This window comes from Trichoplusia ni, chromosome 5 (assembly GCF_003590095.1).
Source record: "Trichoplusia ni isolate ovarian cell line Hi5 chromosome 5, tn1, whole genome shotgun sequence".
Lineage (NCBI taxonomy): Eukaryota > Metazoa > Arthropoda > Insecta > Lepidoptera > Noctuidae > Trichoplusia > Trichoplusia ni.
Window position 1 is genome coordinate 10,616,552 of NC_039482.1, and position 18,403 is coordinate 10,634,954.

Below are 18,403 nucleotides of genomic sequence, written 5' to 3' on the forward strand. Positions count from 1 at the left end.
ATAAAAGCAGTTCGCGAAAGCATAATAATAATTGTCTCTTGTACCCTCAAATAACTTGGATGAAGTTGGGCTAGCAAATATAGTAAACATAATTAAGTTGGCATTCAATAATTTTTACTCTTATTTCGCATCCTGACAATTTTAGTCTACTTAATAAGAATTGACAGTTGAAATCCAGAAAATAATTTTCATTTTTCAATAAAAGTTGTTTTTACAATAAGGCTTACCAATGAAAGATTTTAACAAATATTATTGAAATATGCTTCTTAAAAAAAGAGCAAGACCTGTGACAACGCGAGTCTTAGCTACTTTACAATATAATACTAAGGCATTGGCTTTATAAACCTTTTTTTGATGACAACTTCTTGTATTGGTACAATAGTTTTGATAACAAAAGAAATCGGTATATTTTCCTTCTCATCTCAGTGTATCTATTGTAAAAACTAGATCCAATTATATAACACATTCTTGTTCAATAAGAGGTCTCAATGTACGATCCGCGTAGGTAATTATAGACTCCACTTATTCCTATAAAAGGGTTCTGAAGGTCCTTTTTGGACTGATAGTAAGTTGGGTAACAAAAACATTACTTGTATATAAAGAAAGCCTTTGTGTGAAGGATACAAACTGGTATTTTTATTCAATTCGAGTAAATAATTGACAGAACTGTTGACTTGTTGTATTCTTCATTCATTTCGAGTGGATAGAAAATTTGTTACTGAAGTATCCCATCTTCAGGTTGAGATCTAAGTGTTGGATAAAGGGTAAGCAGGTTTCGTCCTGGCTAGGTCATGGATGGCTTATATAAAAAGGTACCCTTCTACTTACGTCTACTTAATGCCTATTAGTATATCAGAAGTATAGCCAACTGTCAGAATACATTTTCACGATCTCTTTTAATTAAAATCATTATATTGTAAAGAAAATTTAATTAAGTTTTAGAATACTAGCATTTATATGACATCGATATACCAACAAGAAATGTAAGGCTTAAAAATCTCTCATTAGTTACATTCCTCACGCCTTCAAAATAGGGTAAAATCTGTGTAAAAAACAATGGCCGACCAAACAAAAGAAGCTCACTACAATTTCATATTTCTATAAATATTCTGTCCCTAAAGGCTCCACTAAAGCCTCTAAAACAAAGAAGCAATATGTCATAGTGGCGAGCGTAATGGGCACTTCACGCACGCAAGTACCATACGAGTGTTAGAAGTACCGCTGTAGTGCCACCCGAGGCTTCCAACGGGATGGGGAACTGGGGTTTAAAAGGGACTGTATTGTGGACGGGTTGAATGTCTGGGGAAATAATCTTTTGCTTATTTGGATTTGCTGGAAAATGGTTGATTAAAGAGGATTTTGAGGGACATGCATTTGGGTCTAAATAATAAGACCGGATACCTGGGTAATAAGACTAAAGTAAAAAACAGCATTTTCCAGGTAGCAGCTGTGTACTTCAAACAATAAATTTCATGTTTTTTTATCACGACATATTTGAAAGACTGTGAAGTCATTCGTTTCTCCTGTTAAAAAAAAAGTAATTTACTAAAAAAAATCCGTAAGGATTTTCAATTAAAGACAAAAGAAGTTATTAAACACATTATAAAAGGGCAACGAAACCCCCCTTTTTACGAACCAAAAAACCCTTTTAAAACTACAGAATTTTCAAGACATTTTTTCCTGCATAAAGATCTTCAAATGCAAAAACTTCGTGGAAATAAGGAGAACAATGGAAAAGAACTATATTAGCTGAACTTTGTGTATAAAACTAACGAAGCGATTCTTTAGGAAGTTCACTAGGAAAGCACTTTGTTGGGACAAGTGTTCACGTATTTATGATTCTATTTTGGCTGGCTCATAAGTTTTAGCGCAAGGAATATGTGGGAACATAGGCTTGAGGTTACTACATGAGGTATTTATATTTCATTAAATCATTTCTTTTTAATTAAATGAACATATGATGTACTGGGTACTACTTTAGTTCCATTTAATTTTGGTATAGACTTAAATGTAGGCTTGGCCATTTAATTTACCAATTTCCTTGTAATAATCTAACTTTAAAAGATGCTAACGTTAAATCGAAAATAACCGAGTTATATTTGCTAAACCCACACTTTCGCTGAAATGTCCTCGCTAGCCCCCTCCCTCTACCTCAAATGGACATCCCGGAGCATGTGGGCGCGGTGCCTTCCCCCAAAATACAAATACGATATACAAATATATTAAGTTACTATAAGAAATATTCCGATCCCTTTTGGACGCAAACTTTCCTAATATTACTCAGTCTACCTCCTCTTATGCAGAAGGAAAAACAAGAAAAAAATGTGATCCAAATATCAATTTGATCCTGTTTTCGATGTTCGAACGGCAGAAATAATAGGATTTCTTTAATTTGTTTTTTATTAGAATCAAGTCTATTGAAAAAGTGGGTCATTGTTCCGGTTGAGTTTGGAGGCGAATCCTTTTTGGAATTGATTCGATCGGGAACTGCCTCAAGGCGACTTACTGGCTGGATTCAGAAAACTGTCTTCTTTTTGTTATTAACTTTATTTTTCGAATAATATCTCGTCAGTATTACTGGTTGTTGTATTTTTGTTATAAAGTTAATAAGTCACAAGATAAAAAAAAGCTTGGTTGATTGAGACGAAATTTTTCCGCGAAATATTCTAATTTGACAAACACAATTTATTGATCTTACGCCATGATAGATGAACTGCCATAATCTATTTTTTTTCAAGTCTGATTTAGATCTGTGTATCCGTCTAAACACCAAATTTAAACCATAATTTTAATAAATGCATATGAATGTGTGTATCGATAGTTAGCTTGTTTTTTTCGCCTAAAAAAACCACTATATTATCTCTTTTCTTCTTCAAAACATTCATAGGAAATTTTTAACTCTTACTCATATACAAGTGAAAATCCACGCTGTATTTCTTGAAGTGGAAAACAAAGATATTTCTTTGCTGAGTCACCCTAATGCCTTGGTTTGAACATGCAGACTTGTGACACATACAGCGACTGTCAGGACCGACATCGTTCTCGGCGTGGACCACATCTTCCAAGGAGGTGTAATGGTCTCGTTAGATGTGCAGGACTCACGAGAAATGATAAAAGGCGAATTTCAATTTAGAAGAGTTAAGAGGAAGGTTTTGTCAGGAGCTGTGTGATCTTGTATAACCTTACAAAATGAAATATGGAGAGAAAACACTCCCGCATTAATGAATTTAATCCTTGTGTAACGGGGCGTTCACAAACATTCAAGTCACATGCACAAAGACACCCGCACTCAGGACAAGCATTCGTGGACACAAATGCTTGTCCTACGCGGGGATTGAACCCGCGCACATCTCACTCAGTGGGTTTGGCGTGGTGACCTCAACCACTCGACTATACGTGTTGTCAAATAAAATTAAAAGAAAAAAATACCGTTGAAAAAGTAATTTCATTTATTTGAGTTTAAATTTCGTTTTCTTCTAAATGATTCGTCAATCCTTTTGATGTTTTGAGTAAATTTTCCTTTTCCTCATAATTGGGAAATTATTTTTAAAAGGGTATTTAAGACAAGAGTTGTTGGTTTAGAAATCAGTTCAAGATTGTTTGAAATAATTTGTTACTTGGAAGCGCGTATTTGGCGTTTGACTCTGTGCTAAACCAAAACGTTTTCGGTCCAAGTACCGTTATGTTACTCACATATTAGAAAGCTATCGTTTTCAATGATAATAGTAGAAAAACGAGGTTCTCGTGTGAACGAGTATCTTAGTTTTTGCTAAAATTATGTTACGAGTCAGATAATCAGTTTAGTAGTTAAGGAATAAAAAGCAAACAAATCATTATTCTTGCATTTTTGGGGATACTCTTTTATAAAGAATAGACAAATCTCGAGCTATTTATAAGTACTGCAGTACTAATTCTTGAACTCTTTCTACCAGCAGTGAATGAACTTTAAATAATTTAACATTTTGATCACTGACAATTAAGTTTGTCAAGAACAGTGACAGAGTGAGATGGCGTTATCCAAGGAAATGCTTTCATCTCTTTCTCTAGCCGGACCCATAGTTGGTCAACAGTTAGTGATACGGGCCCAGTAGTGTCTAGACATGGTGGAATGCTGTGTCTTGGCTCGCTGCCATCGGTCACACTTTTAAATATTTTCGCCACTTCACACATTTGACGGTTACGTAATATTTCTGAGAATAATGATTCAGACAAATAAACAGATTTATTGTTTGAACTTTATAAATACATTCTACATACACTGTTCCTTTAGAATAATTGAAAGACATTCTGATTTTCTGAAAGAATCCTGCTTTAAGAAATTATTGAACAAGATACAGTTGGCTGCCGATAAAACTAGTCACTTAGGCAACAATAACATTTACTTCATCATACATATATACATTGACACTCATTCATCATCATCATCATCCCCCTTATCCCAATTATTTTATCTGTGGTCAGCGCAACATGTCTTCTTCTTCTATACTTTTATATTTGACGTCATCAAGATGACTTTGCAGCCATATCTTTTACACAATCCATCCATCGTTTTTTTAGTCACCCTCTTCCCCTATATCCATCTACATTCAATACCTTCCTTAACTCCTTAATAAGATTCTCGTTCCTCCGCATAACATGAGACTCTCGCATGTCAATATATACATTGACACTCTATTCAATAAAACAAGTGACTGCCAGTTTCACTTTTGTGTTCGATTCGGGGAATAATCTGTACTAATGTATAAAGCTGAAGAGTTTGTTTGTTTGAACGCGCTAATCTCAGAAACTACTGGTTCGAATTGAAAAATTATTTTGTATTCTATAGACCATGTATCAAGGAAGGCTATGGGCTATATAACATCACGCTGCGACTAATAGGAGCGAAGATACAATGGACAATGTGGAAAAAACGGGTAAAATTATTCATCTTTGAGGGCTTCCGATGCGTGCGCTGCGAAAACGGTTTAAGATCTTCTAACCACGTGGACGAAGTCGCGGGCAACAGCTAGTATTTGATAATACTATGAGCATTGCATTGCATTGAGCATGACAATGCATACTTGTTTTTATAACCGATACTGGAAAAGTCGCAAAAGCAAGATAAAGCTATGATGTTTACGTAAACATCAGTCATGGGACAATCTGTTCCATTGAATTGGCATTCATTAATTAATTCTGAGAATTTATTCAAAATGTTTTCATTTCAGGAAATGATGAATGAATGTGTAGACACTTACGTCATCGTATTTTGTGGTGTGACACATAAAAGACATTTTGGAACCGAATATCAGTCATTTTTTTTTATTCGAGTTTTTTTTTCAGGTCAAGTAGTTATGTCTTTTCTAGAAAGTTCCATCTAGTAATGGATAGTGCTTTCGGCTGGTCTCTCGAAGCCTGGTTAACTCAAAAGAGAGTTAATAATTTGTCAAATCTCAAACATTACTTTTGTGATTGGTATGCCTTAATAGCATAATTTTGTGTACATATTGTTTATTAATAGAGTACATGACATTCTGCTAAGTCAACTACTTCTTGTTATCTCTGCGTCACGCTATGGTTGACTTGTATAGAATGCCTCAAGCATTAAGTCCACCATTTTACATATTTTCATGTTTTACTAAGTATAAATAAATAATTGCAGTATTGATTGATAACATGCAATTGATCAGCGTGAAAACCTTGGACAATCTTCTTTTACATTAGTCATTGAACTTATGTTATTATTAAAACGCCTTAACGTAAAATGTTTTAAATTTTTAACATCCTCTAACACCACGAAAATGAAGCATTGACTGATGTATTTATAAAACATTATAAATAAAAAACTAATAGCGTTTAAATCATTTTTAACTGAGAAATAAATAAAGATTGTAAAAACTATTAAACGTGATGAAAACTTTGAGACCGTTCATACGTGTTTATTTTTACGTCGAGTCAAAGAGAGCCGTTTATTTTCAGTTGCCATGGAAACTGGCCACGCCTAATTATAGCATAGGAACAACGGTTCAAATTAACTTTGTAATATTTTTGTTATTATACTTTTATTTTCATCTCACTCCAATGTGGCAAGGCCGGGGTTTTGAGCGCTGGTCAACGCAAAAATAATTTAAACGGCTTCACTAATTTATATAAAGGTAATTTTGAATTTCCTGGGCTACAAAAGGTTTTTCCGTAGTAATTGTAATGGAAGTTTTATATTTATACTAGGTGTTGCCCGCGGACCCGCCTGCTACGAATCGAAAACAATCCCACGGGAACATAAAATCGGGATAGCAGCTATCGTATGTGTTTGTACCAAGTTTCGTCTAAAGCCGTTTAGTGATTTCTGCGGGAAAGATTAACAAACATCCATACATACAAACTTTCGCGTTTATAATATTAGTAAGAAATTGGATTGATTTAATAATACAATTTTCAATGTATTGAGTAAACCACAGGTAAAATATTTTTTAAGAAAATACCAAGCGAAAAAAAAAACTTTATATTTGGAGTGGTTTGGGTTTTTTCATCAACATCCGTGAATAGTTATGAGAAAACATGTTTTAATTTGCGTGTATTTTTATTACCGCATCGTTTTCATTATTTAAATAAATTTAATGATCTTCGTGAAGCGTCCCTGACGAACTCTTGAACTCAGGAAGAGGCACGCTTTTAACATAATGAGAAATTATCAGTTTTGTACAAAGATATAGTATTCTATATCTAGAAAAGACGATAGGGCTGTGTTGTAGTACTATCAGATTGAAGATAATTCAAAGTTTCATATTTTTCTTTTTTTTGGTGTAATTCGGTCTTCCCATTGATTAAGAATAATTTGGAAGAAATGAACTGGTTGTTAAAAACTAATCCTGGATAGATCTACGATCAATTTTATACGGTGATACTGGACTTCTCTGAGATATTAAGATGAAGGTTAATTCTTGACCAAGCTTCCGGTTTAGGTGTTACTCCAGACAACCAAATAGATATGTTTTGCTGACTACGCTCCACAAGTTCAAAATACCACGCTCATTAATCTCTTCCATTGAATCCACATCTTTGTTCCCAATTTTGCTATACCGTAGATCGTAAATTTTTATAAAATTTCATATAAAATAACAAATTTTATGGCGTTTTCAATAATTTACGTGGCGTGTTGCTTATGGCGTTTCATGGTTGGTATTGTTAATTTTTAATTTATTGTTATGGGATACTGAGGGGTTTGCGATGACAGTATGATTTATGATGTCTGATGTATGATAAAGCACGATTGGTTGATAATCGTTAACGTCAATGAATAACGCTCAAATGTATGGAAATAAAATATGAAAATATATAATGATTTTAAGATGCTTAATCTCTAAGTCTTATTATAGAGAGATGGCGTCGCTGCTTGCGGTTCTGTGCTTGGTTTTCTTTGGGGTCCCAACTCAAGGAAAAGTATCAATGTGACTTTTTCAAAATTATCATTTTCTTTCTTAATAACATTATTCTAAGACACTACCGACAAATAGTGTAGAAAAACATCGTGAGAAAATCGGAATCTGAATCGCTCAACTGCAGTGAATTAGCGTAGTGAAACTCAAACTCTCCCTGTACGGGAACAGGCCTGAGCTCAGCATTTTGACGTACATATATATGCTTTGAAAGTATTCGTCTCACGAAATACAGTCACGTTAAATGAACTTCAACTCACATAATAACATGACAATATTGTAAGACTCCAAGCATCCCTCAACAGACATTACCTACCCGACTCCCCGACCGTTTTGACCCATAAGAAAATTGGGTAACATTCCTAAAATATTTAAGGATTATTACTTAATAGATTCATATTAAAAAAGGGTCGGGAAATAAAAAAATACCGGCTTCTCTCGTAAAACAAGATATAAAGAGGCTTGTGTTAGGCTGCGCCTCACGTACATACTTTATCTGTGGCAAGAGATTTACAACTGACAGACGACTTAGCGTCCGTGTGCAGATGGCCTTAGGATGTCATAGAGCAGGAGAGGCAGCACGACAAGTTGATACTTTTGTGCAAGTTTATGGAATAATGTGAGCAAATTGTTTGGAATTTTTAGTTGCAAAGTATGGGTTTTAGGTCGCCAATGATAATTCAAAGAGATAAGTGACGTGACCGAAGCACACACTAGCATTTAGTTTTGTAACAAACATTTAAATGGGCACTGTTGGTTTTAAACATCTAGTGAATTTGGTAGAGCTTTGTTATTTTAAATAGTTGTAGATTAGGTTTTTCGGTAAGTTGCATTAAACGCAAAGAAAAAAATAAACTGTTTGAAAGCAGTAAGTTTTATTATCAGTTCAAACCGTCACAATCACGTCAACAAGTTTTACTCCCCTTGTCATACTGTATTTCCTGAACTGTGGCAAACTGTGACAGTTTTACTGTTTAGCAGTAAAATCGAATTAGTGGCTGAAGTGTGCGATAAAATCACTCGATTGTTTAGTTCGAGGTAAACGGCTTGTGCTCGACGTGACTATTTCCTTTATCTTACAAATAGTACAGATACGAGAAAACCAAATCTGGTTTTCTGTTTATTAGCTGAGATTTTGAAATATTGAAAGAACATTTAACGTAAATATGAAGATTAAATATTATGACAGAACCACGACGCAAGTTTGTAGGTACGTTTGTTATGTTCAACGTTTAAATACATATCTATACTAATATATAAAGCTGAAGAGTTTGTTTGTTTGAACGCGCTAATCTCAAGAACTACTGGTTCTTATTGAAAAAACCTTTTTGTGCTGAATAGACCATTCATCGGCTATATACCATCACGCTGTGACTAATAGGAGCGAAGATACAATAGTTAATAAGATTAGCGTGTTTAAGCAAACAAACATAAGCTTCAGCTTTATAATATTTCTGTGATGTAATGCCGGTGCTAAGTCAGTTTTATTTGGACCCTTGTATTTAAAGTTACGATTCTAAAGCGCCGTTCAAAAAGAAATTGTTTTTCTCATACATAAAATACCTGCATCACACAGTTTATCAATGCATGCATGCACGGTCTAGTCCCTGTAACACGTGCATGGAATCATGAGCACGTGCATTCAAAACCATGTCCATGTTGCCCCGGCGTAGGTATCGGTTACGAATTAATGAGTTTTAGAATAATTTAGTTATTTGAGCACGAATATAACAACGCATTGATGGTTAAAACTATTTTAGTAATAACAATAAAACTGGTAGGCTGGACTATAAATTTTGTGTATGTTATGTCGATTTGGTATTCAATACATGGCAAGCCCATTTTAACGTGGATGGATAATAATGAAAATTTTCACTGATGAGGTATTTCTCTTGCCGATATAACAGCAAATTATAAAAATCACGGTTAAACATCGGCTGGTACGATCATGAATTTGTTAGGTGTCGTTTTTTTAACCCTCAGTTTACCTAGTCCGACTCGCATTTGGATAGTTTTAAGACATGCATAGCTCAAGTCAAGTCTCAAATTCCATTACAGCGCAAGAACTTGTACCTAGATTCGTCTTAAATTCATTAAAAACACAAAACCAATACAAAAATCTAATTCTTTTAAACGCGCGCGTAAACTGTGCAATAGATTGCGCAATATCTTGCTTTAAACACATGTTTAGCTTATTACATTTATAAATTCAACACATAAACATGGTCTTTTCCTTCTAAACTTGGAAAACTTCCAGCTCCTGAACATTCAGCCAGGTACTCGATACGTATCGGTAACTTATTGTTTACTAAACTTTGTCCAAGAAAAAGAACGGAATAGAAGTAACAACGTTTATTTAGAACTTTTATAGGACATTCTACATTTGGGAATACCTAACTTATAAACACAACTTGATAACGGGGAATTTGCGATATCACAGTCAGAAATGTTTTTTTGTTTTCCTGTAAATGTCATTTTGACAGCAGTATCGATAAAGATGTAGAAATTTGAAATAAGATCGAATAGTACACAACGCTATCGCAAAAACAACGATAGAGAAATAATTCAAAAGTCGAACGCGAAACACGAACGGCTTTTCAAAAGATCAAATTCCGAATCGGAAACCTTGTTTAGTCCGCGGAACGCAAAGCATTTTATTGCATTTGACGCTAAAAATAACTGTTTACTCGCAAAGAGGCTTTTAAGAGTTTAAAAAATAACTTTCCGCGGCAATTTAGAGGTCCGGGGAAACTCTAACTGGCAATTTGTGACACACTGACTTAGCGGTCCGCCATTATCTAAAAAGAGCATTTTGAGGATACGTATAAAAAAAAATAAAGGCCGAAATGTCAACCTTCTCCTTTTTCGATTTGTTTAATAAGAACGTATAAGCTTATTTCTCTATTGTTTATAGCTGCAAAAACAATACAATTCTTTGAAGCACTTGGATGATAAGTAACCTGTATGTCAATTTCCGCCAATCCACATATTTGTTCCTCGTGGTACTGGCACCATTTAAGACGAGACTTGAAAAAAGAACGACTTTGATGCATATTTTTCTCCAGATCTTACTTTTCGCGAACATATCGTTAAGATATGCAAAAAGGCGTACAGGAACCTCGGATTTGTACTTAGGCAGTCGCAGGGCTTCACGAATATAACGACAATAAGGGTATTATACGATGCACTAGTTAGGAGTCATTTGGAGTATGGTGCTGTCATATGGGCTCCACACGAAGCCAAGTACTCGGTCATGCTGGAGCGCGTGCAGAACAAGTTCACGCGCCACTTGTACTGGAGACTGTACGGAGTGTATCCTTTGTACCCACTTATGTACCCCACACTGTTTGTACTGGGTATGGTCGGGTACAATCAGTTAAGGGTGCGGCGAGAGTTCACGCTGGTCGTGTATTTGATTAGATTAATTCGTGGCCTAGAGTTCAACCCGGGAGTGTTGTAGCGCTTGTGTTTTAGTGTTCCGGACCGCTACGTGTGGAGACGGCGGCGACCGCCACTGCTGTCGGTGCCACCCGCCAGGACCAATCTACTATCGAAAACGCCTCTTACGCGAGCGATCCGCACAATTAACGAAACCCAGACTAGTGTAGATATTTTTCGTGTCAGTTCAGTGAACTCGCAAAGATTATTTTGTATATATTATGTTATAAGATAGAATAAGCTACATATTAGTATTGTTATTGTATTGTTTTTTTTTTATGGATTTAATTAATGTTATCTTTAATTTAGAATATCTTGTTTCTTTATTGTTTAAATTTTATAGTAAGTAACTAGTTATAAGTAAAGTGCCTCACTAACGCATTAGGATATAAGCCTGTAATGTTAGTGATAAGGTGGAAATAAATAAATAAATAAAAAATAAATAAATAAATAAATATTCGAAGAAGACCCGAAGAAGGCTTTCCATATATTATGACAACCATGTATGATAATATAGTCGTTATCACATTGTCATTTTTTTTATAAGCATTAAATGTGTTCAAGTCCCGTTTCCTATGACCATATTTTTTCAAGTTTTTGACTATAAAATAAGAAAGAAAAGTATGATTGCTACATTAAAAAATATATATTTACATAACGAAATATATGTTGTTTAGTTTCTTGCTATTGTAAAGTAACCAGAATGATAGGCTGTATTGATTTTAATAATAATATACTACTGTCCCCTTGCCCCATAAATGCATAGAACCTCTACACAAAACAGCACCTAAATATAAAACTGTTTGTATTACAATTGAGCCGTGTGTCACAAATGCGAAACAATTTCTGTTTGGAAGTATGACAAGTTCACAGCATAGTTTACAGCTCACGAAGAATTTGTTGCGAGAAATCTTTTACAGGATGGGATTTGTGTAGGTTGAGGTTTTAGTGCTTGGTTCTAAGTACTAGATTTATATGAAAGACTATGTTTTAAAGACTAAAGGGTAGACTATGTGTTTAGAGATAATTGAATTAGTTTTATTAATATCAATTTGGAAAAAATCTTCATACGTGGAAAACAATTAAGATCTTTATTTATGGAAAAAATATGTAATGTGTACCTATAGGTGTTACCCTAAGTCGGTATTTAAAAATGCTATAAACATTTTAAAGGAGTTACATTACATTTCCATAAATTCGTTATTTTTGATAGAGAACCACTGCAACAGCTCAAGCAGAAAATACAGTATTTTTATTAATACCTAACAAACATTTTGATTTTTTCTCAATGCTGCCGTAAGCAGACTATTGGCAACATTTCTCCGCTGGCAACCCTGATGTTATTATGTTTCAGAAGTGCTCTGGAATGAACCTGGAGTGGTTTAACGAACATTTTCAGCTCATTTGGAATGGAAAGACGAGTTAATTGCTTCGTTAATGGAATAAAATGCATTTTAGGGTTCTAAAGGGAAATGGTTTTTGTTCTTGTTAGAAAGATTTTACTGTTTAGAAAAAATATGGGTTTATTATTCTACGTCTCGGGGTCTCATAAATAGGTAAACTGTTTATGTATAAATAGATGCTTTAGTTTTATTAATAGTGTGGAAAAAATTACTTTTAACAGGATTCGAACCTGCGCCTATTCAAAATATCAACAAAGATACCGGGGTCACCGACCGGGGGTTCAAACACTTCCTTTAAACTTGTAATCTAAAGCTGACGTGACCGATTTTTTCCTTTTACAGAAACGAATAATAAATACTATGTAACACAATCTGTATGCGGAACCAAACCTAGAAATGTCAACTATAACAGGAAAAAAATTCTGCGGTTGCCAATACAGTAACGACTTCACAAAGACATGATTATGAAAACTGCAAACGACGCGACGCCTTACGCTTGAAAGAGTGGAAACCCAATGGGCAGTGCTGTACAAGTAAAACTCATTTTACAGGGAATTTCACGGTCCAAATGAAAATTTTACTTCTGAGTTTTTATTTAATTTGTCTGCGGCATTAGATTTTAACAAGTGAAATTTCGAGAATCGTTATCGCTGTTCAAATGATGAGATCTAAGATGAATCTAATGGATGTTTCTGAAACTCCGTGATTCTCTGAAAACTTATGTGATTTTCATACATTAAGGAAAAATATAGTGATATGTGAGGTTGTTTACGCTTGTAAAAATGGCTGATGCATATGGATATATAAATTATAGGTAGTCTTGCAAAGCATATTATTATTATACAAACGAGACGCCGGAACGTACACAAAACGACATCTCGTTCCACGAAATCAAAAGCCCTGCTTCATAACTAATGTCAGACACACAGGCCTGGTTATACAGGTCTCCACCAATATGCTGCAGACCTGTTTGACAGCCTATCTCTTATGCTATACAATTTAGCTCCAATAATATCATACACACTCATGCATCCTATTATAACCCTGTACTATATATGAAAGGACGTCAACTAAGCATGATACCTCTGCAGGCAATCGAATCGAGTACAATCTCAAAAGCTGCCTTTGAAGCTAGGATGGAGAAAATTGGGTGTACAGGGTAAAGTCTATAACATTTTCTCAGATTGCTGCGATTGGTTTCGAGTGCTAGAATGCATTTCGTAACAGCAGCACTCTGTAGACCCTGTGTAAGACTGACAGAATTGTGACGATATTATGACAGTCAAAGATGGCCGGTTTTTGGTGTCGTGTGTGAGGTTGCAAGTTTAAATTTATACAATCAAAAATGTGATTAGTAGAAATATATATTATGTTCTTTTAATGATGGTATAAGTTTTCGATCGTCGTCTGTACTGTTCTTGTATTTTTATCATTTACAGTCAATCGATCCAAAATATTTCAGCACCTAAGAGCTCCTCAAAGATAAGGCAAAAAATTAACTAAAAAAATAATTCACCGCCAACCCAAACGTGGCTATTAATATCACTTATAACCGTGCTTACCCCAAAAAACGTGATAAGAAAGGATAGTGATAAACGGGACTTCCTATTGTCATCGCAACGTCCCGACATTATTTATCTAGCTTACCCCGGGGAGCAGCGCGGGAAAAGTAGGGGAAACTAACCCTTGAGTGGGGGCATCATAACATTTACAGTGCAATTGGTATTTATGACCCCGTCGAGTGCGGTCTCTGTATTCAAATTCGTGTTTCGATTTAGTTGTTTTTTTTTTACTTTAAATGATTTAGAAAGGAGGTTCAATTCGATTGTTTTTTTTTCTAATTTGTGTTGGTCTATATCTGTGCTCTGTAAGTACTGGTTATTAAGAACCCAAACTAAAAACTAACCTAAATTAGTTTTAAATCGTTGAAACATCCGCGTTTTCGTGCATATAAATGTTATTCCTAACAGGAAACAATGACGGTACAAGAAATGGTTTTGTTAAAAAAGTTTAAAAACGTTAATGCATTACTGATACATGAGACAAAGAAGAGAGAAAAAAAATGCTAAAATAAAATAAATTCACACTATAAACGATAGGTTTTAAAAGCCTTTCTTTATCGAACCATTAACAAACTTCAATAAGTAAGTAACATTGCCCACTGGGTACTCAACGCGGCGTTCTAAACGGCTTATTCTTCCCCCTTCACCCGTTAAAATAAAAATCCATTCATCCTTAAAAAACTTATTCATCTTGAACAAACAGAAACCAAATAGCGGGCGAAATAAAATCATAACCGCGCTTTGCCGGATAGAAGCGGTTTTATCCGGTTACAGCCGGATAATCTTGGGGAATACCAGCCGTATCTCGAGTTATGAGGAATCATAACATGGACAACATAGGCATTGATGTTTAACCACGATTTGAGGTTTGACAGAATTTGTTTGTTTTCGGAATACAATGAATTTTTTCTTGCATTGTCTGGTTATAGGAGAATGTTTTTGTTTTCCATTTCCCGATTCTGGGTTCCGCATAATTTATGGTTTGGTTAATACGTGCGTGTACGAAAAATAACGTGTTTATTTTTAGTTCAATATTAAAAAAAATAGGTTAAAGGTCTTGTGATATATGTTTTTTTTTAGTTATTTTAGTTAATACTGATTGCCACTTTTACAGACAAGTACAAGAACAGAATATTGTTTTCATGCCAGTTAAAACAATTGTTCAAGTATATGTATACTTTTTAAGACGTCTGTGGATATTTTTGTTCATACCTTGCTTGCTACTAAACCTTCCAATTGATATGATACCAACCTGGAAAGAAGAAAAAATATTATTAATAAATGTTTATTATTTTCGCAAACGGAGGAGAGAAACCTGGCTACAAGCATTGATTTAAAAAAGATGAAATCTTGGAATTTAATTGACGTGGTGATAAATGCTCTATTAGGTGGGTACAAAAAGTCCCACAGTTGGATAATTCAATACAATATTTCTATATCTTGTCAACAATATCAACTCAAATAAAAAGTTTTGCGCCAATTTTATTCCAATCCAAACCCAAAAATAGTTTCTACGTTAAGAATAAAACTTTCAGAAACTTCAAACATTCCTAAACGTTCTGATTGATCTGTTTACTCTTATGAGTAAGTAACAAAACGTAAGGACAACGATACATCAGACGCAACTGTAGCTGACGTCACAACCAAAAGATTAATGACGTAGTTCTAAATGGATGGCAATGTAGCCTCTGAAGCTCTGACGTATGTTATATGAATGGAGGATGTATTCAAATGTAATACAAGGATAATGCAGGGCCAATGTAATATGAGTTCAATATTTTTCAAGTGTTCCTTTTTTTACGAAATTGAAAAGTCTGACAGCCAGTCTAACCAAGGGGTATCGTGTTGCCCAGGTAACTGGGTTGAGGAAGTCAGATAGGTAGTCGCTTCTTGTAAAACACTGGCACTGAGCTGAATCGGGTTAGACTAGAAGCCGACCCCAACATAGTAGGGAAAAGGCTAGGCCGATGATGTTCTTTTTTTCTACGCTAAATGTGGCCAGTTTTATTCGCTCGGATTGCATTGATACCTCTAACAACAACAGATATTCACTGATTATCTCTATGTCTTTAAATCTATACATATATGGAAATTGTAGAAAAGTGAAATCTGTAAGCACATTGGTTTTTTTTGTTACTGTACCAAAGCCCAGTTCTTATCATGACAATCGCTTCATAAATAAAGAAGTTATGAATATTTAGAGATCCACCAATTTTTTTAAAAGATATATCCGGAAACTACAGCGCAAACTCCCTTATTCACGCGAACCAAGTCACTAGTATCGATAGGAAATCTAGTAAAAATATATGTTTAAATCCATATTTTTTCGATCATTAAGGTTCATTTATGTTTTCGTTTGATTGGAGTTACCTTTGTCTGAGTCTTTTTTGATGTACAGCATATGCCTATATGTCCTAATTCATAACTCATATCACGAGCTCTTTATCCAGTTTCTCTCTGAACCCAGTTTCTAGTCATAAAGGATTTTCATCTCATTATAATCATACAACCAAAGAATTCTCGACTTTTGTGAAGGGATCTAGTTTCCAACTAATTAGTCTTAATTCCCTTCATTATAAATCCTTATTGCGAGGAGTTTAATTTTTGTTTATAGACCGAGTGAGGCGCGGGTGTGGTGTGGCACTCGTACTTTGTGCTAAAACATGTTCTACTTTGAGAAGTAATTTTCATTTGTAAGTACTGATTTATAATGCCTAATTAAGGGAGAACAATATATGTTTTCCAATATCAAAAAGTACTGTAAAACGGGGTGACTAAGGTTTCAAGAGGTGATTAGCAAGAAGTTTTCTTTTTGGAGAGTTAAGACTCGCCGGTGTTCAAATTATTTAATTAAATGCTTGGTAATACTCATATACCGACTAATTTTATTTTGTGACCTATAGTTCATAATGCTGTTGTTAAATTAGTGAAATCAATATTAACTAATATATATGCAGGAGCGTATCGTTTAAAAATGGTCAAATTCGATACCAAAAAATAAAAAAGGCAGAGGAAATAGGTCACGTTTCTAATTACGTTTACTATTCGCAGACTACTTATAAAACTGTCGCAATTTACCTTTAAAAAGTTCTAATAAAGTGCCCTAGAATGTTCTTTCTCTCTAATGATCGAGCAATTTGAATGTCGCTGAACAAACTGCCGTCTGCTGTCAAACTTTGGACAATTTATGCAAAGCTAATGCTTAATTAGTTTATTGAGAATTCCCGATATTTCTAAACGGCCTCTTAAAGGACTGTTTTACTCTATTACCACTTAAATTACTCAAAGTTACTGAGAAGTAATTACATTTATGATTGTTGAGTGTCAGGTTAAAAAGCTAAGTTTTCATTAACCATACCTTATTATATAAATCGGTCGAGTGCGTTTTGGCATCGCGACAGTGAAAAAAAATAATAGTATAAAGTAAATAAATATATAATAATAATTGATAACCGCACGCTGCTTAACCTTAATGGTTATTTTAACTGTTATTGCGTCAGCAAAAATATATGCTTTTAAAAAAAAACTGCATGACTCGATTTGCGAGGTAAAGGTTTTTCATAGACTGACAAAATGCCTCGTAGAGTTCCGTGCTGTTTAGGTACGAAAACCTAAAACTTTAGGTAAATCAAATTAAACGAATTCAAGATAATCAGAATCTGACTGTTAGTAAGATTAGAGTAACTGCAGAGATCTATAAGTTATACTTTATACACATTAACTGTGGGTGCATCTAGAAATAAACAGCTTCTAAAACATTTGCCTATCAGCAGTTTTTAACCAGCCAATTTAAAAGCTTTGCACTTAAAACGATGTCATAATTCTGTTTTTTTTTTTATGAACATTTAACAGAAATATCTGTAGAAATATTTAATTTTCGGCTTAGTAAAACCGATCTTGAATATTAAGCGGAGTTCGTCGGCAAATTATGTTGTGTTTTCGTAAAGTTTTTTCATGAATAACTAATGATTGGGAGCGGTTTTCTTAGTATTTACTTACTTTAAAGTTTTTGCAAATGGCCGCTAATTATAGAGAATTTTAAAGTAGAAAAATAAACGGTTTCTTTTAAGACGTACCAAAAGACGTCTTAGAGTAGAAAGATAAAAGATTGATTCTGCTTTAATAATCTTTGTTCTTATTTTCTTTATGACGTAGAAAATACAAATGCTGCCAGTTAGATTAAATTAACTAATTAGTTTCTACAAAGTTCCTTTTTAATTTTCTTTTCGTTTCTAAATGAGAAAAATGCATAAAGAAAAGAAAGCATAGCAACAGGCCCAAATTGCAAGCTCAAGCCTCTCCTACAAATATACAAAGCAGCACCTCAAATCGCCGTGAAAGCGAGACGTAGCTACATGCATTATAAACATATATCTATCTCGCTCCCACAACGGCAACAGTCTTTTAACATAGCATGGTACAGGCACAGCGCTCTCATATCCAGCCGAAAGTTTACAACGTCCATCCAAGCAAAATCTAGTGCATTTTAAAATGTTGGTATAAAATGATGATTCTATTCGTTACGTTTTAAATTATGCATACGTTTTCCCGGCGACCTGAGTAAATTTTCCATTAACTTTTAAAG

At 34.4% G+C, this 18,403-nt stretch overlaps 1 protein-coding gene across 1 annotated transcript in view; it reads right to left on the reverse strand.

Annotated features, from left to right (window-relative positions):
- Positions 1–18,403, reverse strand: part of LOC113494466 (neuropilin and tolloid-like protein 2) — a 129,006-nt gene that overhangs the window by 35,261 nt on the left and 75,342 nt on the right. The window lies entirely within an intron of this gene.